The sequence below is a fragment of the Cyprinus carpio genome, chromosome B4, assembly GCF_018340385.1.
Source record: "Cyprinus carpio isolate SPL01 chromosome B4, ASM1834038v1, whole genome shotgun sequence".
NCBI lineage: Eukaryota > Metazoa > Chordata > Actinopteri > Cypriniformes > Cyprinidae > Cyprinus > Cyprinus carpio.
Window position 1 is genome coordinate 11,499,868 of NC_056600.1, and position 25,229 is coordinate 11,525,096.

The 25,229-nt window shown below is 36.6% G+C and overlaps 1 protein-coding gene across 1 annotated transcript in view; it reads right to left on the reverse strand.

The window, feature by feature from the left end:
• plxnb2a.1 (plexin b2a, tandem duplicate 1) overlaps positions 1-25,229 on the reverse strand; it is a 104,136-nt gene that overhangs the window by 34,661 nt on the left and 44,246 nt on the right. Inside the window, exon 2 of the mRNA XM_042722815.1 lies at positions 15,991-16,067. The gene's annotated coding sequence lies outside the window, so the exon portion shown is untranslated. The remainder of the gene's footprint in view (positions 1-15,990; positions 16,068-25,229) is intronic.

A 25,229-nucleotide genomic window follows, 5' to 3' on the forward strand; every position in this document is an offset into this window, starting at 1 on the left:
TATTTCTATACTGAAAAAGAAAAAATATATTCAGTTAAATAAAAATAAAAAGGAAATGCAACAACTGTTTTATTTTAAATAGCAACATCTTGATTTAGCTCTGTCATGCAAACCTTGAGTTTTAATTCAGACTTTATTTAGTATTTTTATTAATTTTATTAAGATTACCTCCAGGCTGCTCCTCATAATGTATATGTGGTTTCAGGTTTTCATATCCTTGTGGGAACATCTGGGCCCCAAAATGTCATAAAAATCTGACCCCCACTACACTGAGGCCTATTTTACCCTGAACTGCACCGCTTCAGATGATCAGGTGGACTCTGTGGATTATGGGGGATTAGATAAAATTTTTAAAGGGCAAATTATTCGACCTAGCCCTCATGAATGGACTTTAGCCATCATATTCATAGTTCTTGTTCTTGGACAGTAGAACATGCAGTCCTAACCCTTACACCACTACACTCATTACAGAGGGCTTAAAAAGCCAACATAATTTCCATAATGAATAAATTCCAATAACCACAGCTGCAGGAATTAATACTTCATAAATCCTCTATGGCTAACCCACTGTATGACCCACTTAATGCCAAAGGGGCTTTACACAGGAAATCCCACTAATAAGAAGTATTGTGGTCATTTCTCACTCTCTGGCATGCATCGCTGCTCCCAGCAAACCCTTGTTCCTCCTGAGCTACTTCGGTTTGACTGAACACCCTGAGCATATTCGGTTCTGAAGATGGGTTGACTTTCTATTATTGACTGTAAACTTATCACTATAAGTTCGGAGAGCATTTACTGTTAGATGAGAAAGTGTCATGTAACAATGGAGAATCTATTGTAAATGTCAAAAACTAACCTCCTAAACAACCAGGCTCAATAATAAAAATGAGCCAGGTTTTGAGACAGCAGATGGACTAGTTCCTGTCCATTATACACATGATGATCCTGTGCATGTGTTTTTTATGACTTGCAAGCTTAAACATCTGGATTTCTATGATATGTTGAATGTGCTGTTGTGAATTATGCTGATTTAAATATGTCACCAGGTTAATGTATGTACTGTGGCTGGCTAATATAAATGAGGATTTGCTGAAATTGCAAGAATGACTTGTGATAGTCTTGGGCGCATCAGTTAGAAAGAGTTGAAAAATGATAAACAAATCAGTAATGTTCCGCAGCGTATGCCTTCCTTTTTTTTATCACTTAGGCTACTCAGTGTAAAAAGATAAATATAATTATTTACATGTTACACAGCATTCAACATTTACATTATGTTAAATCTATAATAATATATGTAATACGCACAAACTTTTTTTTAATTTAAACGAAAACAGATACATCACAATGGGGGTTTACCATTGATTTCTATTGTTTTTATGCCAAGTTAATGATGTTTTCTATCCTCTACCCCTAAATTTCGCTCTGACTGTACCCTTGTTGCATTTTTACATTTTTAATTAAAATATTTACTATGTTCATGAAGCTGTTTTCCTCATGGGACCACATAATGTGGTTGATTTGAGGTTATACTATCCTTGTGGGGCCATTTGTTCCCCTCCACGTAGGCAAAAGCTGACCCTCACACACCTTAATCAGTCAGCTCTACATACTCAGAGCGCTGATTCTGATTCTGAAGTGGTTCATAATTGGACCAGCAAAAACCACCCACGAGCACATTCACCACGGCATTATGGAAGAGGCTTTCCGAAGCCCTTTTAAAACAAGCGATGAGCATTCACTGAGAGTGTGTTTGCCCATGTATAAAACAAACAGCGCATGATTGATGTTGAGCAGTATTAGGAAGATGTTTTCTGATTTACGGTCCTCTTAAAGGTGAACGTGCTACATTATGAATGCAATACCAATTACAGCATTTAGATGCCAGCGGCTGTGTTTTGAAAGATAGTGTGTGTGTGTGTGTGTGTGTGTGTGTGTGTGTGTGTGTGTGTGTGTGTGTGTGTGTGTGTGTGTGTGTGTGTGTGTGTGTGTGTGTGTGTGTGTTGCAGTGCAGGCAATATTTTAACTTGAAGACAGTAGACAGACGAGAACTTTTCTGTTAGCACCCAGTTTCTTATGCAATCCCCATATTTACTGCAGAAACACACTTTTTCTATCAGGGAGCTATCTATTGACATATATTGCAAATTCATACTAAGAATTTTTCCCTTTTAACATAAACTTCAAGCACTTCTCAGCTTTTGAGAAGTTTTTTTTTTTTTTTTTTTTTTTACACATTTTTCTTAACTTCATGTTGTGTTCTGGTCATTTTGACCCAGAGAGGATATTCTTTATTCCCAAAAACACTAGTTAATATTATCACATTGGATTAAAACATACTAACTTAAAAACTAAACTAAAAATATATAATCATGTTCATACTTTTTGGGGATTTTTTTCCCACACTGTTATATTTGCAGTGTTCTCAGTCAAATATAACAAGTCTACAAAAAGGTTTCAATTATATATTTCTCAATAACCTATATTTGATCTTTTTATCAACTTGTTTTCTTTCTGTTAGTACAAGTTTTGTATTAGTTTTTGGAATTGGTTGATCATTGGACCTCACTTATGAGTTGACGGTAGCCATTGACTTCCATAATATTATTATTTTTCCATACTATGGAAGTCTATGGCTACCGTCAGCAGCTTGGTTACCGACATTTTTCAAAATATCTTATATTGTGCTCAACAGAAAAAAGAAACTCATACAGGTTTGGAACAACCTGAGGTTTTGAAACACACAATAAGACACAAAAGAGGTGAAAAAAAGTAAAAAAAAAAAATATATATATATATATATGCAAGGATGGAGATGCATAATCCTGACCTATTTAATGCAGGCAAAACCAGATCCATGCACACACACGCGCGATTCGTTCCCAGAAACTCCTGAAGAGCCATGCCACTGTTTCAAGAAGCATACACTCTTTCAGGATGACACACACGTTTCATCATCCAGAGAGCACATTGCTCTTTTCAATCTCCCAATGTTCACTTGTTCTCTGTCTATCTGTCCATCTTGCATTAAGTCTTCCAGACTATGTGTCTGTATCTTTTCTGTGTCTCAGTTTTACGCCCTCCAGTGTTCCTCTGAACTGTAAGAGGAACAACAAAAGCTGAAATTAAAACTGTATCAAAGGGTATTTTATTCGTTCATACTCCTATAATAACAAGCAGGAGATTGTTTTTGTGGTAGCAGCAGGTCGATGCATGTGGCTTTAAGGGCTTTGCTCCGATTATTCAAGAAAAAAGTCATTTATAGAAAAGCAGTTGTGTACACAGTGACCGTTGCGTGGGTGTTTTTGTGAATGTTTGGAAAAGCATAACCGATTTAGATGGAGAGATTTTGAAGTTATCAGCCAGAAAAACAATTGAGTGTTGCTTTGAACTTTATTCTTTTTATAATAACATTGTGGGGTTGAGTGGCCAGGGAGTCTAGGAATTAAACAATACGCTCTTAACGCACTCTCATTTTATACTTGAGCAAGATAAGCAGACGGTTGTATGAGATGCAGTTTCTTAATTTATGACTCGATCATGAATGGTTTGGAGAAGAACCGGTTCAGCCAGCAGGATGGATTACACAATCAGACAAACTGACATGTTTGAAACAGGAATGCAGAGTTGCATTTTGTTTTGTGTGTGCATTTTGAATACGTATATGTGTTTGTAAATGTAATAATGTCTGTTAGAAGAGAGAGAGAGAGAGAGAGTTGTGTGGTAGTCCTAGTTTACAAGGAAACACATCAACATAATTAAAAACATCAAACCGTAATCTATAACGTGTCACAAACATTCACAGAAATTGAACAGAGAAACAAAGAGAGTAAAATAGAACCTTATAAAACAGGAAATTCGAATAGGCTAAATTATATTATATATTAAATAATTAATGCCTTTCACTGTTTGACTATATAATATAATATAACATAACACAACATACTATGAGTTAAAACAGAATACTATTTATTAAAATACTTTAAATAGTTTAAGACACAAATATGCTAATTTCAGATGAAGTTTGTTTTCAAGTAACTTTCCAATAAATCCAAACTGTGACATAGGATATGATTTTAAATGCTTTCTCTCAAGATTTGTCGATCAAAACAACTCATTTTGACAGTTCATATCTGCACAACAGCTTCTTTCTTTGTGAATTCAGACTTCATGATTTATTTAACCTGTAGTACAATGGGTTCATGAAATGCAACCCAAATGTAACCATACAGCTTTCGCTATTTGACTAGCTTGACCACCTTAGGCTGGTATCACCTGTTTTTTCCAGCATTTCCCTTTCATACACTTCCAAGCAGAAAGGAGGAAAATCAGCTTTGGCTTCCCAAGTGTGGATGAGTCAACGTGATTTAGACAGCAAAACCAAGTCAAATTCCCAATGCCAGCTTTTCTCTTCAATAAAATAACCACACACATCTCCAAAGAGCTGGCCAGAACCCACACGCCATATAAAATCAGTAATAATATCTGCTGCATTTAGCTGTAACTGTAAAAGGCAAGTGGTTATTTTAATTTGAGCCATTGTGTGGTTTAAGCTGGTGTGAGTAGGCTAATCGCTAATGCTAGCTCATGTGATGAGGCAAGGGGAAAATCTCTAATCTGTATTACAATACACATTCTTTTTAAATTCCCCAAACGAATGGAAGGAATAATGCCGTGTTCCATTCAAATCGGATATGCAATATTCCTATTTGATATCTACCACACAGCATTCATTTGTACAACACATGGCAGATGTGTAAAAAAACAAAATGGCAAATGCTAGCACTTGCTCTGCGGGTGTACAATTACCAAAAGTGAAGATTCATTTAAAGCTTCTTTTTTTTTTTTTTTTACACACCAGTGTTTCAATTTGTTTTCTAAATAGGATATAAATGTATTAACTTTTACTTTTTTTATATATATATGCTTAAAAGTGAATGATTAGCTCGCTGAGTGCTGCTATGTTTGCTTAATGGCACATAACCATGTCTAAATCAATTCATGATTCCATCCAAATTTCCATGATGGAATTCTATGGAATTTCTTCTTCAAGCAGGAAGCCGGTAACTGTGACTTTCTGATGTAAACTGAAACCCAGCATAAGCAACAAACATGTAAACAGACAGGACCAAAAAACAGTTTACATTTCAAATATTTGAGTAATTTTGACCCAGATAAGCTAGAGATAATGAGAAAGAGCTAGTTTGAGAGTCACAATTGCCTACTTTATGGTCTAAACACCCTGCTGCTGATCCGTATAGCAGATATAAGAAAGCAGGGCATTTTCAAGCTGCCTGGAGCTCTGTACCGGCTGCGTGGGATTCTGTTCTGGCTGCAATGCTCTGATAATTTCTTAATAGGCTGTTGAAAAACCAATTCAGCTTATGGGGAATAATGCAGAAACAACTTAGCAAAAAGAGAGGGAAAAGAGAGAGCGAGAGAGCGAAATATTTTAGAGACTGGTACAGAGACCTGTGACTCATTGCACCAGAGATTAGGGGTTGATGACTGCAGTGAAGTTCAGACTGGTGGTGGCAGCGATCTCCATTAGTTTACAATTACTATAATCAGCATGTGTGCATATTGGTCTGCCTCCAAACACGCACGCACACACACAGCCCCACAAGTTTCAACTGCTGAGAAATCTGGCCTGTGATCTCATCAGCAATGAAAACACATCCATGCAGAGTCACCATCTGGTTTTGACCTGTGGGTTTACGTTAGGATCTGTGTTTCATATATAAAGCATTATAGAAATGAAAATTGAGTATGGATTTAATTTAATTAAAAGCATAACATGAACACACTTGGCATGTGATCACAGCCACACAGAGCACCAATGAATAAAAAAAAGATGCTCTGATTTAAAGCAACCTCAGGAAGCAGGTGGACGGTTTAACACATGCAGCCTGCAGCACTCAGAGAGCAGCATCATTTTTTAATAGGCAGTCAGAGGAAGTGGAAGAGGAAGGTTACACTGGCTTGCTCTTTCTCCTCCTACTGGTATTTCAGAGAGAGATTTCACAATTTGGGATTTGTAAAAACTCCTGTGTCAGTGTTAATGGGGATCTGAAAGTTTGATAAGGGCAAAAAAATAAAAGCGAGGAAAGAATGAGTAATGCATCACACACACAGAGGATAGAACCACGGAGCTACTCTGATTTAAAAAATTTAAAAAACTCGTTACTGCGCTGGTCCTCTATATTTATGTGCTAAAAGCAGATACAAAGGCAAAACAAAACAAAAAATTAAAAGCAAAACCAAAAAAGATTATTATATTATCGCCCATAAACAAAAATCTAAGTGAAAAATTTAAAGTGAAAAATTTATAATGATTTTCAAAACCACCTTGTATTTGCAGTTTTCCCTTTTGCTTTAATGACAGCTTGCAGTCGAGCACTCAGACATCTGTCAAAGCTCCAGAAATGATGACTAGCGGAATAACTGTACTTCTGTCGAGTAAGCGAAAGGATCCGTCTTCCTCTGGTTCTGCTCTCATAACTTTTTCTTTTAATATATCTGACAAAGTGCCCGAATCACACTCTCTATCCCAGGCGAAGAAAATCTTTTCTAAAGAAACAATATTTCCTTCCAGAGAAAGTGAGACAGAATAAGAGAGTTTACCAGCAACCCTCTACGGACACCTTGGCAACTGAATCGCCATTGGCTAGAAAATGTTTTGGTTATATATATATATATATATATATATATATATATATATATATATATATTATATATATATATATAATATCTGAAAGTGTTTTTTTTTAAATATCTGAAAGCCAGCTTTTTAAATAAAAATAATATACTAAGAATTAATGATTTACTGGATTCATGAGTATTAATCAGGTTGTGTACGTGTTCGCTCGAATTGATTTACTGAAATCAAAACAGGGACGATAATAGGTGAGCGCCAGCCAATGAGATTGTTGTTTGCGTATTAGCTCCAGAGAACCCGGCAGTTCTTAAAAGCAGAAGAATTCCAAAAAGGAACTCCATTATTTTGACAGGAAAATACAATAAATTACAATTCTTACATGAATGCAAGACTCTCTCGCTCTGCCTCTCTCTCACCTTTCGAAAAAAAAACATATGCGTGTGTGCGAGACAGTGACGGCGAGTTGTGCACCTTCACACTAGAGTTTACGGTACGCCAAATACAGGTGCACTGCGCATCCATTCAGATGAACTGAGAAATATCACAGAATGCTTGACAGAGAGAGAAACTCTGAAGCGCTCAGTCAGAGAGTGTTCAACGAGTAAAAATATATCTGTGCTAGATTATACTTAGCGTCCAACTCACACACTGGCAAGTAAAATCTAATATCAGACATCATTTAATCGCCCAGAGTGAAGATTTAATTGCATATGCGAGTGATTTACTCGCAATGTAGAGAGTTGACCAGAGAGATTTGTCCTCCCTTCTGCAGTTTTAACTTTGCATCCAGTGGAAAGAACGGAGGAGGGAAGATGCAAGTCTGAGATAGCAGGAGGAAAAGGATGGTCGAGGAAGAAGAATCGATACTCTGTCAGAGCTGAAACTCCTCAGCAGGCAGCTTGGGACACGGCCAGCCTCACCGTATCTGACAGCTAATTGTTTCTCAAGAGCTTCCAGAAAGACATTGTCAGTGAGGGAACACAACCGTATTATTATCAAAATACCAAGTGACATAGTGAAAGGTCAACAGAATCGTTACATGTCATACCTGTCTGTGTCTGTCAAAGACAGAGGAAACAGGGAAGATGGGGGAGAAGCACAAGACCTGATGTGACCTTGAGTCACAAAGAAAAAAAAAACCTCAACAAGCAAGGAAGAATTTTACAAGTCAATTAAAACCTCATTTGGAGGCCAAAGTCTGTGTCAAAACAGCTAACAGAGGCCTGCCGATTTGCTTTCAGTAGCTTGCTCTCACGACCTCTGACCTCAGTGCTCTCTTTTATCGACCCAGTTGTAGACGGACAAGGGGCTGTTTACTTATAGAAGTCATGTGGCCTGTAAAGATATCATACATTAGAAAATTTTTGAAATAAAATAAATGGTGCTTGCTGGTGCAAAACCCACTCCCATGATTCAAAAGTGTTGCTAAGTGGCTTTTAATGTGTTCTAAATGCTTTTTAACACGTTTCAATTATCTCATCAGCCACTTTAAATGCTCAAGCCATTTTAAAGTCAAGTACAGTTGAAGTCAAAAGTTTACATACACCTTGCAGAATCTGCAAAATGTTAATTATTTTAAGGGATTAGTTCACCCAAAAATCGAAATGTATGTCATTAATGACTCACCCTCATGTCGTTCCAAAGAGTGAGACCTCCGTTCATCTTCGGAAACACAGTATAAGATATTTTAGATTTTAGTCCGAGAGCTTTCTGTCCCTCCATTGAGAATGTATGTACGGTATACTGTCAACGTCAGAAAGGTAATAAAAACATCTTCAAAGTAGTCCATGTGGACATCAGAGGGTCCGTTAGAATTTTTTGAAGCATCGAAAATACATTTTGGTCCAAAAATATCAAAAACTACGACTTTATTCAGCATTGATTTCTCCCGGGTCTGTTATGAGCGCGCTTTGTTCACAGCACACCCGGTTCGCGAACGAATCACTCGAATGTAACCGGATTTCTTGAACAGTTCACCAAATCGAACTGAATCGTTTGAAATGTTCGCGTCAACAAATATGGCATAAGCATTAATCCACAAATGACTTAAGCTGTTAACTTTTTTTAACATGGCTGACACTCCCTCTGAGTTCAAATAAACCAATATCCCGGAGTAATTAATTTACTCAAACAGTACACTGACTGAACTGCTGACGAGCCAGATAACGAACGAAACATTGACTGTTCTCGAGTCAAGAACCGGTTGCATCGGTTTTCGGATCACAGGTAGTGATGGGAAGTTCTGTTCTTCTCTGCGAACCGGTTCTTTCTGACAGTTTGATTCAATAAACCGTTGCCGAAAAAACTCCTTTCACCAGTTCTTTTGCGCTCGACGTAATGACTTCATTGGCGATGATTGCCCTTGATTCAAGCCTTCGGTTTACCCGCGCTCATAACATTAGCTCAGTTCAGAAACTCAATCACCAAAGAACCAGTTCAGTTTCAAGACGCGCTGTGTGTCAGTCTGCTTCACGCTGAATCACGCATGCGCAGTATCATCAGCTCCTCGGTTCTCGAACCGGACGCGTCCGACAGAAACGGTTCTTGACTCGAGAACGAGTTAATGTTTCGTTCGTTATCTGGCTCGGTTCAGTCAGTGTACTGTTTGAGTAACTGAATTACTCCGGGATATTGGTTTATTTTGAACTCAGAGGGAGTGTCAGCTATGTTAAAAAAGTTAACAGCTTAAGTCATTTGGGGATTAATGCTTATTGTTGACGCGAAACCGTTTCAAAACGATTCAGTTCGATTTGGTGAAATGGTTCAAGAAGATCCGGTTACATCGAGTGATTCGTTCGCGAACCGGATGTGCTGTGAATGCGCTCATTACAGACCCGGGAGAGAAGTCAATGCTGAATTAAAGTCGTCAGTTTTTGATATTTTTGAGTGGTTCAAGAAGATCCGGTTACATCGAGTGATTCGTTCGCGAACCGGATGTGCTGTGAACGCGCTCATTACAGACCCGGGAGAGAAGTCAATCCTGAATAAAGTAGTAGTTTTTGATATTTTTGGACCAAAATGTATTTTCGAGCTTCAAAAAAATTCTAACGGACCCTCTGATGTCACATGGATCTATTTGAAGATGTTTTTATTACCTTTCTGGACGTGGACAGTAATCAGGACCGTACATAGTTCTCAATGGAGGGACTGAAAGCTCTCGGACTAAATCTAAAATATCTTATACTGTGTTCCGAAGATGAACGGAGGTCTCACGGGTTTGGAACAACATGAGGGGTGAGTCATTAATGACATAATTTTTGATTTTAAGTTAAAAAAATTTTACCAAAATAAGAGGATTCATACAAAATGCATGTTATTGTTTATTTAGTACTGACCTAGTAGATAAGATATTTCACATAAACAATGTTTACATATAGACCACAAGAGAAAATGATAGTTGAGGTTATAAAAAATAACCTTCATACTGTGTTGTTACCTGAATGATCCACAGCTGTGTTTTTTTTGTTTAGTTTAGTTGTTCATGAGTCCCATGTTTGTCCCTGAACAGTTAAATTGTCTGCTGTTGTTCAGAAAAATCCTTCAGGTCCCACAAATTCTTTGGTTTTCTTATTATTTTTGTGTATTTGAACCCTTTCCAACAATGACTGTTTGATTTTGAGATCCATCTCTTCACACTGAGGACAAATGAGGGACTCATATGCAATTATTACAGAAGGTTCAAACGCTCACTGATACTTCAGAAGGAAACACGATGCATTAAGATCCAGGGGTGAAAACATTTTGAATTTGAAGATCAGGGTAAATTTAACTAATTTTGTCTTCTGGGAAACATGTAAGTACCCTTTGTAGCTTCTGAAGGGCAGGACTAAATGAAAAAATATGATATTTAGGCAAAATAAGAAAAGTGTGCACAGTTTTCACCCCAGCTTCTGATCATCCTTGGTGTGAACATGAAACTTGGCGTAGCCTCTGGTTTTTATGATATTTTCCCCCTAAATATGGCATATATTTGAAGTATAACTCATGTCTGTTGCACAAAAAGCGCAGGATAAATTTCATTTAGAAGTTTAATATTAAGGGTTTGGGGTAATGCTTCCTAAATGCATGCTAATGTGTAAAAATGATTTCCAAAATTTAAATGAGAGGATCAAAACTGGTATATTTGTTGTGGTAAATCCACTAGGATCAAAGATGACTGAGGCTGCCACTGTGAATATGTTTTACCGAGCAAATGCTCAGACAGAAACCAGCTCTAATTCATTTACCCGTTCATCGCCCTTCACTTATTCACCTCACTCTAGCTCGCTCTCCTTCCAATCTTTCTGTCAGCTCCTCTGGGTCAAATTACCCCTGCCAGGCATGACGAGATTTTGATGCTCTCCCTCTGTTTGGTGCCCTGAAAGCTTTAAATCGAACTATGATGCAGGATCGACCCGAGAGCCAAATACAGGTCTGAAAAACTTCATGGAGGCTGAACTCAGATCAGAAAGCAAAGAGTATTACTGTCTGTCAGGATCTCAAGGAAAACAACTTCCCCTCCCCATCCATAACTGGTGAAGCGCTCCATCTCCTCCGCTGGCATGCCGTGTCATGGCCTCTCTGCTAGATCATGGATCGTGGGATAGATTACAGCAGTGCAGACTTCTGGGATAGATCACAACTATTACTGCTTTAAGAGAGCAAATATATCCATCAAACTAGAAACTCTCACTCTGCTCCAAAACCTAAAGAGCTGCCTACTGCGGCACCATTTGAAGGCATCAACTTTGCAAGCTGTTCCAAAAGATAGAGATGTTAATTAAGATGCCTCCTAAGATACCTCGTTTTAGCCAAATGTAGATATGTAGAGTCAGATTGCACTGCAAAAATCTCAAAAAAAAAAAAAATTCAAGATGGCAGTCGAGGCAAAAGAGATACTGACTATAAATAAAGATGTATTTCATTTAGACAAGTACTGATAAAAACTGTTCAAAGTAATTAAAAGTGTTAAATAGTACCTAATATTTGTGTGCACTACACATTAACAGCAAACTTAACTGCAACCAAGTCTCCTGTGAGAAGGCAAACAAGTTGCTGCCTACGTACAGTGTTATAAATCAGTCATGTATGAGGATCTATTTAAGTGAGGATGCTGTCTATGTAGAGAATAAATCTGTTGACTAAGTTTACGAACAGAGCTTCTGAAAAGAGAGGAGCATGCATCTTTCCTGATACCATCTTGGTTTGGATCTATGACCAGGGTTTGGGTCTATTTCCTGCAAAACAGGCTAGTTTTCTCTGTCCCCTCTGCTCTGGCTTCCCTCTCTCACAGATTATGAACTGGGGGGAGGACAGGTGAGACCGCCCATAATTCTTCCACAGCAGAGGGTCGATAATTTCAGGAAGGGGCTATATATCTGACTCTGTTGCTTATTATTACACAAGGGTCGTAATTCTACAGCTCTGCAGAGTTTCACTTTATCAGGCACTTGGCTAAACTATGACTTCCAACAATGCAACTGAGTCCCTAACAAACAGGGAGTGCTGGCAGAAATGCATACTCACACACGGTCCAAAATTAACTTAAATATAGCTGCAAACATCAATAAACACATTAAAACAAATACAAATCATATAAAAACGTATAAAAAAAAATAAAAATAATAAAGAGAAATGTAAATAAACATGAATATACACATGAATACATATACATATGTAATAAAACTGTAAATAAATGAATAAAAATATATATATATATATAAATAAATAAATAAAAAGTAATTATATACAGTATAAAGCAAAATAAATTGAGTAAACATAACTAAATGAATATATAAGTACAAAGTGGACAAGTATAATATAGTAACATATAAATAAAAATTAATACATATAAATAAGTATGTAAATACGTATAAATAAATAAATGCAAGCCAACTAGTTGTATTTTTTCACAGGATATTTTGACTCGCATCTCGAGAGTTAATTTTGAATCCTGCTCATATACATGCAAAGCACAGGAGTGTATGGCACTGCTCCAAGCACAACACACCAGTCCCCGTGTCTCCATCACATCCTGAATGTGTTTGTGTGAATCTGGGGTGAGAATCATCGGTAGTCTCCCAGCACTTAAGTTAACTTAATGTAAATTTGTTATTACTTTACCTCTGGGCACCAAAATCTCTTCAAAAAGTGGACTTCTGCTCAAACAGAGTTCCCTGACATTTAAACTCCAATAGGGGCCCTAAAGACCTTACGTTCAACACGGCTGTTTGAATAAACCATTAAACTAATAACGACAAGACCTACAGCAAATAAGCATGTTGGACAGGAGGTGACGGTGGTTTGACCTCTCTGTAAAATGATGTGAGGCCCAGTGGCTGACGAGAAGTAATCACACAGACCCACATCATTTCTCTGCACTTACACAGGCACAAATACACGAGTGCACACTAAAATCTTTGAGACTCCAGAGGCACTTCACAAACAGACCTCATCCAAATCTAGAGACGAATGGAGACATGTTTAAAATAATCACTTGTTCTCTCTCATAAGACAGCAAGAGTATTGAAATTCAAAACGCACTGTTAGCTGTTAAACATTCATCAAGATGGGACAGATTGAAGCTTCTTAGCCTGTAGTTTGTGCTACACAAACAAACTGTTTTTTTTTTGTTTGTTTGTTTGTTTGTTTTTTGGCCATCTGAATGATAATTGTATGCTAATCAACTAGACCATAAATACTACATTTACAATTAGATTTACAAACACCGAGTCTGATTCATAAAACATGAGCAGAACAAATTTTTGCATAAACTGCTCAAGGCTTTTTGGCCCACTGAATTTTTTTGTTTGTCTATATTAGAAGGTGCAGTTGGAATAGGATAATGTTGTATTTACAGAAACATCCTACTAAGGCTTCCAGAACACCTCCTCTGACTGCCATTAGCTGTAAAATAATAATAATAATAATAATTTAATGCTTCAATGCTCAACAACCAGATATATAGAATTTATATTGCTATTCATCTTGTATGATAAATATTTTAACTTGGTCTTTTTTATAATCAGATAGATCAGATTTTTTTTTTTTTTTTTTTTTTTTTGAAAGAAATACTTTTATTCAGCAAAGACACATTAAATTGAAAAAGTGACATTTATGGAAAAAATTAGTTCATCGAAAAAAAAAAAAAAAAAAACCCTGAACAATGTATCAGTTTCCACAAAATATTAAGCAGTACAACTGCTTTCAACATTGATAATGATCTACAGCAGCCAATCAGCATATTACAATGATTTCTGAAGGATCACGCGACACTGAAGTAATATTTCACTAATGGCTGCTGAAAATTCAGTTTTGCCATCACAGGAATAAATGACATTTTAATATATATTCAAATAGATTTAAATGGTAACAACTTTGTTTACTGTATTTTTGATAAAATAAATGCAGCCTTGGTAAACAGAGACTTCTTTCAAAACATAAAAAAATATATATTTTTCAGCTACTACTAAATAACTTCTGATTCAGCTACTTCTGATTCATTCATTCACATCAATACCACTGTCAGTACAAAACGATTTTACGCCTCAGGAAATGGCCTCAAGCGACGAGTTTATCTCTCTGTAAAGGTGAAAGTTTAGCTGGTGAACATGCATTACTATAACTTTCCAGCAGTGCAAAAGACAGAATATACACACAATATTGCACACTTCCTGGGTGTAATCACCTATTGAGAAGTAAACGCGTACACACACTTATTATCATAGTGACGTGACTGACATGAGCTATTAATCATTGTCAGCGACTGAGGCAAAATCCGCATTGAGGCTTTATGAAAAATGGTTTGCGATAGCAGAGCAGCATTTACCAAGGTCTCGCTCTCTCTTTATGTACGTGAAGCTAATACTTTCTTTCTGTAATAGGAGCTCAGTGTCCACCGTTCCTGCTTAATAACCGACAAAAAGAAAAACTAGGTGTCGGGATCTCATAGCAAAATCAAGAGCAGCTCGTAATCTGCTTCGCAATCAGAATTTCCTCGCCGCCTCATGAAAAAAAGCAGACTGCCTCAGGCTTCAATATAAATGCAATAAGGTGAGGGTGGAAAGGCAGAGTGTGTTTAGAGTATTGAAAGTGCCTGCATTATTTCTGTGGTTGGAGGGTCTGGTTTCAGGTTTCATTGACCTTCTTTGTATAAAAAGCATGGATCCAATCCTTTATTGAAGGACAGCAGAGACCGAGGCAGCCAATAGCAGACGTGAGTCAAGAGCAGGAGATCAGGGAGTGGCGAGAGAAACCTTCAAGACAATCTCGTGAGAAATTACCGCTCTCAGGCGCCTTTACTACTTAGTTTGATTCTCAGATTGTGAAGTAGAGAAAGGAAAAGCAATTTATTCTATTAAATTACTCCCTTTTTTCCCACTACACCTCAAGAGGAATGTGGAAATCTACATTTTCATAATCAACTTGGTGGTGAGTTTTCTGAACAATTACTTGACAAGCCCTATATAATTAAACCATGATGAGGTCAGACATGTTTATTTGTACAGTATGTGCACATGATGCATTGTTTCAAAAACAGAGCAAATGATGAGAAGTTAACAATAATAACTGCTAAATGGTATCAAAATTAAAAAAATTTGAAAATAGGAATGAAAAGGAAAAAAAAACTCATCAAAAAATATATACATTTTTTTTTGCATATTTACACACTCACACTTTTTCAGATTTCTTTGGGGTGAGGGAATGATATAAAACATAAATATTAATTTTAATATTTGCTAAATTTTACATTTAACCAAAATATATAAAAAAGATTAGTATTAAAATTAGCATGCATAATATCCAAAATTGGACTACATATATCCAAAAACAACCGATATGGATAAATGTCTAAAAAACATATAGTGGCCGTAAACCATTATGGTACCTATATATTATGCCTCCTTTTTAACCTGACACAACATCTAAAAAACACTGCTCTAAAGGCACAAGATGAGACAACCATCTGGACCTATATGCACATTTTTTAATAAAACATACTATAATACTTTATTGCATAAAACCGTCACAGTCCTCACATTTCTCACAGCAGGTGGTCTTGAAATTCATTCCTGAAGGTGATGAATGTGTTAAAGTGCTTTCTGGATGGACGCAGCAGTGATGGTTTAAACTTCACTGTGAGAGTTTACACCGCTGACAGTCTAACAGCGCGCTAAAGCGCATCACGCTGTCAGCATGCCAAAACCCTTTCTAAAAAGTTGCATCTTGGTATTTATCCCTTTTAAAGCACAAAACAGTAAAGCTAAGACAGAAATTAGAAACAAAATGTAGATTAACTATCTATCCCCACTCCTTACTGCCAAACACAGTACTACATCTCCTTATTCGCCACTTACTTTTGACTTTCCCCTCTCTCTGCCCTCCTCCACCTCTTTTGTTTCCTCTGATCCTCTTGAGTACTGCTGCAGAAACACTACAAGAAAAAAAAGAAAGAACAAAGGGCATTATTACAATGAAATGGACGGAGAAGCACACACAAAAAAAGTCAATGAGCACATTCTCGATTCTGTGCCAGGCACTCAGACGAGGCTGAAGTCAATTATGCCTCGGCTTAGCCTATTCTTTAACCCGATTCAATGATTTAAATGCTACATTTGCAATGAAACCTATGAGAGAATTAAAAAGGCATAATTTGGACCACAATAGACTTTAAATTGCAGAATATTGACAATAAACTGAACACAGTCAAGTACTGAGCGTGTTGTCAATTAGTGAGCAATACAGGAGGAATGATGACGACTTGTCTGTGTTACTTTGAATACCTGTGAATGTGTGTATATGTGGGTTGAATCACATGCACAAGGAACTTTGATTGGACATGGCCTATTTTTTTCTAAAAGTGGGTGTTGTAAACAGAAAAGAACAAGAAAGACAGGCTTTGCCAAAGCGAGTCTAATAAAGCTCACAGTATAACCGATATGAGGTAGAACTGGGGATGTCAAAAGCCCTGGAACCAAGTTGCTACTAAAAGAAGAATTATCGGACTCAATTTGGTACCAGACTCACTGTGGTCAAGCCATCTGTGAGGAAAATATTGGTGTTACAAAAATTACAGTAATCTACAGCAAGAGCAGAACAGCCTGACTTAACCTAGAGTGAATGTGGTTTACAGATGAACAACATAATGAGGGGTAAACGACAGACATGTTTCATTAGTGCTAACGTCACAGATGAAGAGTCCCTCAAGAGTCTCTCCATGCATCAGCGGAAGAGCGTTTATCCGTGTATGCGGACTCACACCTGTCTCTCTTCTCTCAGAACGATCATTGTTTTAATAAGATGAGCTCACATATGCCAACTCCTCTGAATCTGTGACAATGATCTGAATCAAATACTAGTAAACTAAGTACTGCATAATGTCTAATTTTTTTTATGAAACAGCAGACAACATGTGAGTGCCACCCAAGTTACTATTATATCATCTTGGGAAAAAAATTACTATGCCATTGTGGAAATATACTTTTTTCTGTGAAATTGAATTTTGTGTGTGTGTGTGTGTGTGTGTTTTGCAGTTATGGAAAAAAACAAGAGAACAGAGATAATAATACTAATAGGAATTATATATTTATATATAATACATTTTAAAATGCTCATAATCAGATTTCAGACACTTTTATGGATTGCATGATTGCATATTATTCATTAACTGGCAGTAAATTATTCAGAATTTATTGATTCTCCCCAATTATGCTTTTTTCTCTTTAAAGAAAAATAATAATTTTTAGTTTCCAAAAATCCTGTGTGTCATACAATTTAGCTTGGACTATATTCACAATATAGAATGGCCATGTAAATGTCATGTAAATAATTTTCCAATCCAGGCTTCTGAATTTGGGGAAAAGGGCAATGGTAGGTTTAAAACACGTTAGGTAAAAAAAGAAAAGAAAAAAGATAATAATCTAAAAAGTAGTCTGTATACATTACCTAAAATGAGCTAACTAGATTACATTTCTAACTTTAGTAACAGTTGAAGTGATAGTTCACCCAAACTAAATGAAAATGATTAAAGTTCCAAACCAGAGTTTCTTTCTTCTGTTGAACAGAAAATAAAGTATTTTAAAGAATTTTGGTAACCAGAGTTGATGGTAGCCACTGACTTCCATAGTATGTAAAAAATGCTATGGAACTCAATGGCTACCAGCCATGTGTGAACTATCCCTTTAGTATTTATATTATTTAATTTTACTAGAACATCCGTGTGAACTATCCCTTTAGTATTTATATTATTTAATTTTACTAGAACATCCACTCATTTCTATTCTATTCTATTTCATTTTGCTGTTCTGAATATGATCTGTGTCTGCTAACATCCCATCAGAATGTGTGTGTGTCCATTCATTCTGATGTCTTTCACATATGCCGAGGTTGCCCTGGGCTGTTTGATGATTTCAGAGGCTCTGTGTCAGGGGTCAAAGGGATTTGGGTGTGGGCAGAGAGACGGGCTTGAAACGTCATGCTACATTCACTGCTGTTTCTATGTATGTTCTCATTCAGTGTGTTCAGTGTGTGTATGTTGCCAGTCACCATCATTTTTGGCTCCTTTATGGACTGAGCAATGAGAAGCAGATGTGTGTAGTCATGTTTCTGAATTCAGATCCCTTTCTATCGCTTTCCTCCTCAATCACACACCCACATACATGCACGTACAGGTTCATGGCCAAAAGGCAAGTCATTCTTTTTTTCTTCAGCCAATCCGCATGATCTGATCCATGCATGCAGACAAAACACACACAAAAACTTTTATCAACAAACTGCACAAAAAGGGGTTTTCCATAAACTCAGCATTGAGGCATTTAGAAGCCAAAAAGCCAGAAAAAAGCTTCTGTGAGGAACAAAGGCTGTCCGTAATCAGAGCTTTTAGGCATAAGTTGTCCAAAACATTCAGAATTTTGTTCCAAACTCAGGAGGCATGACGTGCCAGAACCCGAGCGTTCCTAAAAATATTTTCCAGAAGGAAGCGGAGGGCTGTTTCAGTAATCTGTCCCGCAGCTAGAGTCGGTCCGCTCCTGGCGCACAACACAACAGTGAAAAACCCACCAAAAAACTGGCAAAAACTTCAAAACCTGCAGTTACCACTCATTAAACACACACACCACAACCGCGCGGCGTTGATCGACAGATGAAAGAAACGTCAGGGTCGGAAGTTAAAAATGTAGATCCTTTGCTGGCATTCCCTCATCCAAGCATCAATCCAATCAGATCCAGAGGGAGGAGGAGGGTGAATTGTGCTGAATGAGGGTGAGCATGATGTGATGTTGGGAAAGATCTTGAGCCAGGATGGGCTCGGAGACTCGGCTGGGAAAGTTTATGGCTGGAAGTAATGAAGAAGCCATGCACACATACAAAGAGGCAAAACACACTGTCTGGAAGCAACCACCGAACCACAAGATGACCTTTATGATCAAGAACACACACGCACAGACATAGTCTGCAAACAATTGTAGACCACCAAACGCTCTTTATAAACACACATATGCCTAAAAACACAAAACACAGATTTAAGGTCGACTCTGAAAGCACTGATGGAGCCACCACCATCTGTGATCTCACACACACACAGCCACAAAGATTTGACAGAGGGGTGTGTGTGAGTAAGGACAAAATGGGCAGGACAGCAGGAGGTAATGTTACGACTGATACCATCAACAATTAGCGCAATACTGCCAAAGTGTGCTTGAGCTTCAGACCCTCGCATTCAGGGCATTCCAGAGATTCTTCCAAACAGGATTTTGACCTGTTGTGAGTGAACTCTGACATTTCAGAGTATACGGTTACAGCCAAAATAATCTTTCTGAGGTGGCTTTCATTTCTTTTAACATATGATTTAAATACCGACTACACTACTGTTCAAATGTCAAAAATATAAAACAATTTTATGTTATTTTATATGTAATATGTTGCTTTTTTAATATTTATCAGACAGACAGATAGATATTTATATAATAATTAAATTATGTTAAATATAATAAAGACTAAATAAAAATAAATAAATCATTTCATGGATACATTTTAGATCAACAGAGAAAATAAAGTGGCTGGACTAATTGCACAGTGTCAAAAATAGGCGAGTGTGTCCATTAACTGAATGTGAGTCACACTGAGCTATTCCACCGCTTGATTATAATAGAGGCAATCTAGTTTGGTTTTGAATTGAGTTGTTTCGAAAACTACAGAGTGAGAACATTATCGATAATAGCTCCTGGATCAGGACCAGCAGGTGTAAGGGGAAGGTTTACAGACAAATTTTACAGCGTAGAATCACATTTTCTTTTATAGAAATTCCCAGAATGGGTCAGACTGGACAAAGGCACTGGCATGTTCGGTGACAAATAGGTAAGCATCATGTAAGATCCTATTAATACCAAAACGGAATCTCAGTCTCTCTCACATCTGACCGTGTAGGAATGCAGAGGTCCATGAACCAAAAACCAGCCTCACATACAATCACAGAGCTCCATGTTTCCTGTCTCGTCTAGCCACTCCATCTCTGGGGCTTATGGCTCCCAGGCACTGAAACCCTAAGCCACACATACACACAGTGATAAATGCAATCTTAACTGCAGCAAGACTTCATGAAGCTACCGCATGGTTCAGAGACCATGTTTTTACAGGTGGGTGTGTGTGAGAATGTGATAACAGTGAGCAGCACACACATACAATCACACACATTCACAGACCCTGCTGACCTGTGAGGACATGACTGAGCATGTAATAGCCGACGGCTAGCGATGTATCATTTTACACTTTTGGTCTCGTTTTCCAGTAAGTACAACATCCTTAACACTCTTAAAACAAGATAAACTTGTTTTAAACATTATTAAGGATTTTTTAAAAGGAAATTAATAAATGTATTCAGCAAAGATGCATTAAAATGATCAAAAGTGACATTTAGAATGTTTAAAAAAATAAAGATTGGTCACACTTTATTTTAAGGTCTAATTCTCGTTATTAACAAACCATTAACTATGACTTTTACCTCAATAAACTTTGCTGTTTATTATGTACAATATGGTCATGCAGAATATGTACTTTATAAGTATTAATAAACAGCCAATATGATAATAATAGGCATGCTAATAAGCAACTAGTTAATAGCGAGAATTTCACCAAAAAATATAAATTCACCAAAAAACTTCAAATTCATCAGAAAAAAAAAAATTTCATATATAAAAAAAAAAAAAAAAAAAAAAATTTTTTTACAAAAATATTAAATAACAGAACTGTTTTCAACATTAATAATAATAAGAATTGTTTCTTAACCATGAAATCAGCATATTAGAATGATAATGTAAATTCAGCTTTTCCATCACATGAACGAATTACATTTTATATTTTAAATTTCAATATTTCTAAATATTACAGTTTACTGTATTTTTGATCAAATAAATGCAGCCTTGGTGACGGTAGTGTAGTCAGTTTTCAATAAAATAAAAAAATGTAATAAAATATTGCATATAGTATAATATAAATGATTTTTAAATACTACACATTTAGAAATTGTTTTTATATATTCAATTATTTTTTTGCAGTGTATGGCATACCAGCAAGAGACTTTTACTCTTGGTCTGACGTTTATTCTCAGAAACAAACGCACCATAAAACAACATTCTACTGACTAAGCAACCCCCCGACACAAACATCAATAATAAGCACTGATGATCCATGGAGTGTGGTTTCTGTATGCGTATATATGAAGGCACAACTCCCATGGCAAAATGGCAAAGCAAACTGGTGGCATATGGGAACTGGGGCATTAAAGACTCATATCAAGACATGCCATCTGAGACTAAAAGAGCGGGAGATGGAAAAAAAAAAAAGAAGAGAGAGAGACTGGGCCAGGCTCCAATGATGCCCGCTTTCTCACACACCCACTGCAAAGCTCGAGGCTGGATAGAGCTGGCAGCATCGCTTGGGAACCTGCTCCCATGGCAACAACAACCCAGAACCTTGCGACCATAGCGCCTGAGCGAGACGACACGGTTTAACACGAGAGGACAACGAGCCTGAGACCTGGGATCGGTGCGGAGAGATTAATCGACACAGTCAAACGCAGTCAAATTCCACTTTTCATATCGCTTGTGTGAAGATGAGGATGAGGAGATGTGTAAGCGTGTGTGCATTTTTGGAGGGCATTCAGAAAGCAATTCTGAAAATAAAATGCTTGATGGTACACATGGAAATACTTCACAGCAGAGAAAGCAATTTAATTTCCTATGAGAGAGACAAACTGAAAATTGTGAGAGAGAGGAGTTAGTAAGAGTGTGTGTGTAAAAGGAATTATAGGGCCGCAAAAAACCATTTCAGTTTCCATTTCTCATGAAATGGCAGCTGACAGCGCTTCACACGGGTTGACTAGGTGAGGCATCTTTGCTTTTGTTTAAGCAGTGACACCCAACCATGGCTCATAGTACACGCTAACCACCATTCCTGCTCTGCTGTCAAGCAACGTACAACGCATACTATCTGTTAAACACATGTTCTCCTCACCGTGCTTGTTAAAAAAAAAAAAGAAAAAGAAAATTTAAAAGAGAGAAAATGTCAACTGGCACCTTTCCCTGACACAAAAGGGCTGTATTAAAAACGTGTTATAGAGAAAATTCTTTCATTACTCATTCACCCTCATTTTTCCTGCAAATCTGTATGACTATCTTTCTTCTGTGGAACACTAAACTAAACTATTTGTAATCATATTGTATCAGAAGATTTGAAATACAGCAAATGAGTCATATCTGTAGCTAGGGGTGGCCGATATGACCAAAATCTTATATCATTGAGTGATTAATTTTATTTCACAGTAACGATATATATCACAATATAGTTTAGATCACAATATTGCTTTAAATAAGTTCTTTATAACAAAAAATTTTGATACCAAAGAAATTTCATAATTCCATTAAAACTAATACTAGCCTAAATAATAATAATAATAAAACTCAAGCTCACTGAATACAAGTAAATAAGTCAGCAATTAAAAAAGAACTAGAAACTAATTACAACGTCACATGAGCGTGGAACCACAATATCTCTACCGAACTTATCTGTCTAAATCTTCATGGCGTTTGTTTGTTTCAAAAAATGGCTACATGAACATTCTTCAAAACATCTCCATTTGTGTTCCACTGAAAAAAAAAAACGAAAAAAAAAAAAAAAAAAAAAAAACGCATATAGGTTTGGAACAGCACAAGGGGGAATAATGACTGATTTTAAATTTTTTTGGTGGGTGAACTGATCCTTTAAGGCTGGTAGATGTGGGAATTTGAAGCAGATGTGTTTTCAGTTCCTGTATTTTATTTTCATTGGAGAGTTTCATTTCGAGATCCTGATCAGGATCCAACACACACGTTCGGTCTTGCTTGACAGGTATGCAGAGTAGAAAGAAACCCAACAACTCATAAAAAGTCTACTCCATCAGCAGGTACTCAATTTATCTTTGAAATGAGCTGGAAAAGAATCATTTGTGGGACTGATTGAGTGAAATTTGAGAGTGGGTATGTTTAGACTACTAGCTAAAACAAACTGGCATTCGGAAGCAGTTTTTAAGCGTGTTTATTTGTACATTGACAGAACAGACATGTTTCTAGTGCTGGTCAATCAGTAATTTCTGGGGTGAAAAAAAAACATAGCTAGTCTGTTAGCATTAGTCTGAAATAATTTCTATTTCCACTGCTTAAAATAGTTCCTGACAGCAACATATTTCCGTCAGAATTCATATTTAAGTGAATGAACTAAGTGAAATAAACGTGATCGGCAATGTCATATTTCCAGAGGCATCAAATAATATTTAATCATATCATACGCTAACATGAACCTCCCTTGGCTGTTAAAACTCTGAAATGCTGTTTGCAGATCAGTTTTAGATCAAAACTCTGACTAGACCATTTACTTGGCCATCTAAACTGATCTTGAACATCAAAAAAGGCCTAGAGATGAAAAATCATAATGCATTCCAGCCCTTGAGACCCTTGACCTAGTAATGTTGCTTCGAAAATCTGATCTAGGCCTATATCTGAGTAGAGTATGTATACAAGTAAGGGTGGCCATGAGGACATTTCTATCATTTTTGTGGGCTGTTTAGTTTTAAATATGACATGGGCTGCCAGTACAAAGTCAAGAAAGTAAAAAAAATTAAATAAAAAATCAATCAGGAAAAAAATGTGACATTAAATATACAAACTCTGACCTTTTCGTTTTCAAAGAAAATATTCGGAACAGCCATATGAACTAAAATAACATGGCCTGTAATGGATTTCACATTGAACTTGTATTACTCGTATGAACGTATTACAAAATCGCTCTGTCATTTCACCACATCTCTGCTTGACTTTCCAGAAATCTCTACTGCGTAAGGCCATATGCTCTAGAAACACACACACACAGATGGTCAATAAGCAGCAGAAGGGCTCGCTACCCTTTTCCCACAAACTATGTTCTCTTCCATCTGCCACAAAAAATAAGGTTTACAGGTGGCACCATTTTCTCACCAGCTCTATTTTAGATCATGTTTGGTGAATGATCATGTCTGGTGTGGTAATGACCTCTGAGCTTTCCTGTGGTGCAGAAACAAGCCTTAATCATTATGATCATTTACACTGAACAGGCAGAAACTCTCTCTGTTTACTCTGAAGCTCTATAAATCTTTGATATTTGCAGAGAACACCCTCATCCGCCTTTTTTCAGTTGATAAACAGAACAAAGCAAATGCAGAATAATCCACCTTAAATATAGAAACTAGTAATCATTAGCTCCTTTACCTGAGACGCACCATGGCAGAACTCAACTAACGCATAAAAAGAAAGATCCCACATACAACAATTCATCCCTACCAGGTAATATATGTTCAATCCACATAAAAAAAAATAAAAAAAAACAAATGTCACAAAAGTTAATAATAAGAAACCCATACAACAAAATACAACAGCTTACAAAACAGAGAGTATGATTTTATTGAGTAATTTTATTTGAATAAATTGTGATGAACCACAAGTATTTTAGCAGTGTCATAAACCAACAGCTTACAAAACAGAGAGTATGATTTTATTGAGTAATTTTATTTGAATAAATACACATAATTGTAAAATATAATAATATAAAATAATAACAATAATAAGAAATAAGAAAAATGTAAAATTAAATAAAAATAATAATAAAATTAATTAATTAAACAAAATAAAACAAAATAAAATAAAATAAAAAAAATAACCAGAAAATGAATAAAATAAAATAAAATAAAAAAATTAAATATAGTCTCTTTTTATAATGACTAATGTTCTGCTTGAGCAGATGAAAAGTTTAACTTAATGAGAGTATGACAACCAGAAAATGAACGTTTTCGTCTTCCTTGTGATCGGGGTTGAACGCTTAGGGATATTTTGCTCTGTTTTGGTTGGATTTAGGAAATGTAATAAAATAAATTCCATTGCCTATCCTCTCAGGATACCTGGAATCAGTGTTACAAGTACCCCAGGAACATTGTTTTTCCATTTTTGTAGCATGAACACCATCAAACCGATGCGAGCTCAGATGTCTGAGTTCCGCTTCCCGTGCAACTGATACTCGACTGCCATTGGCTCATCTG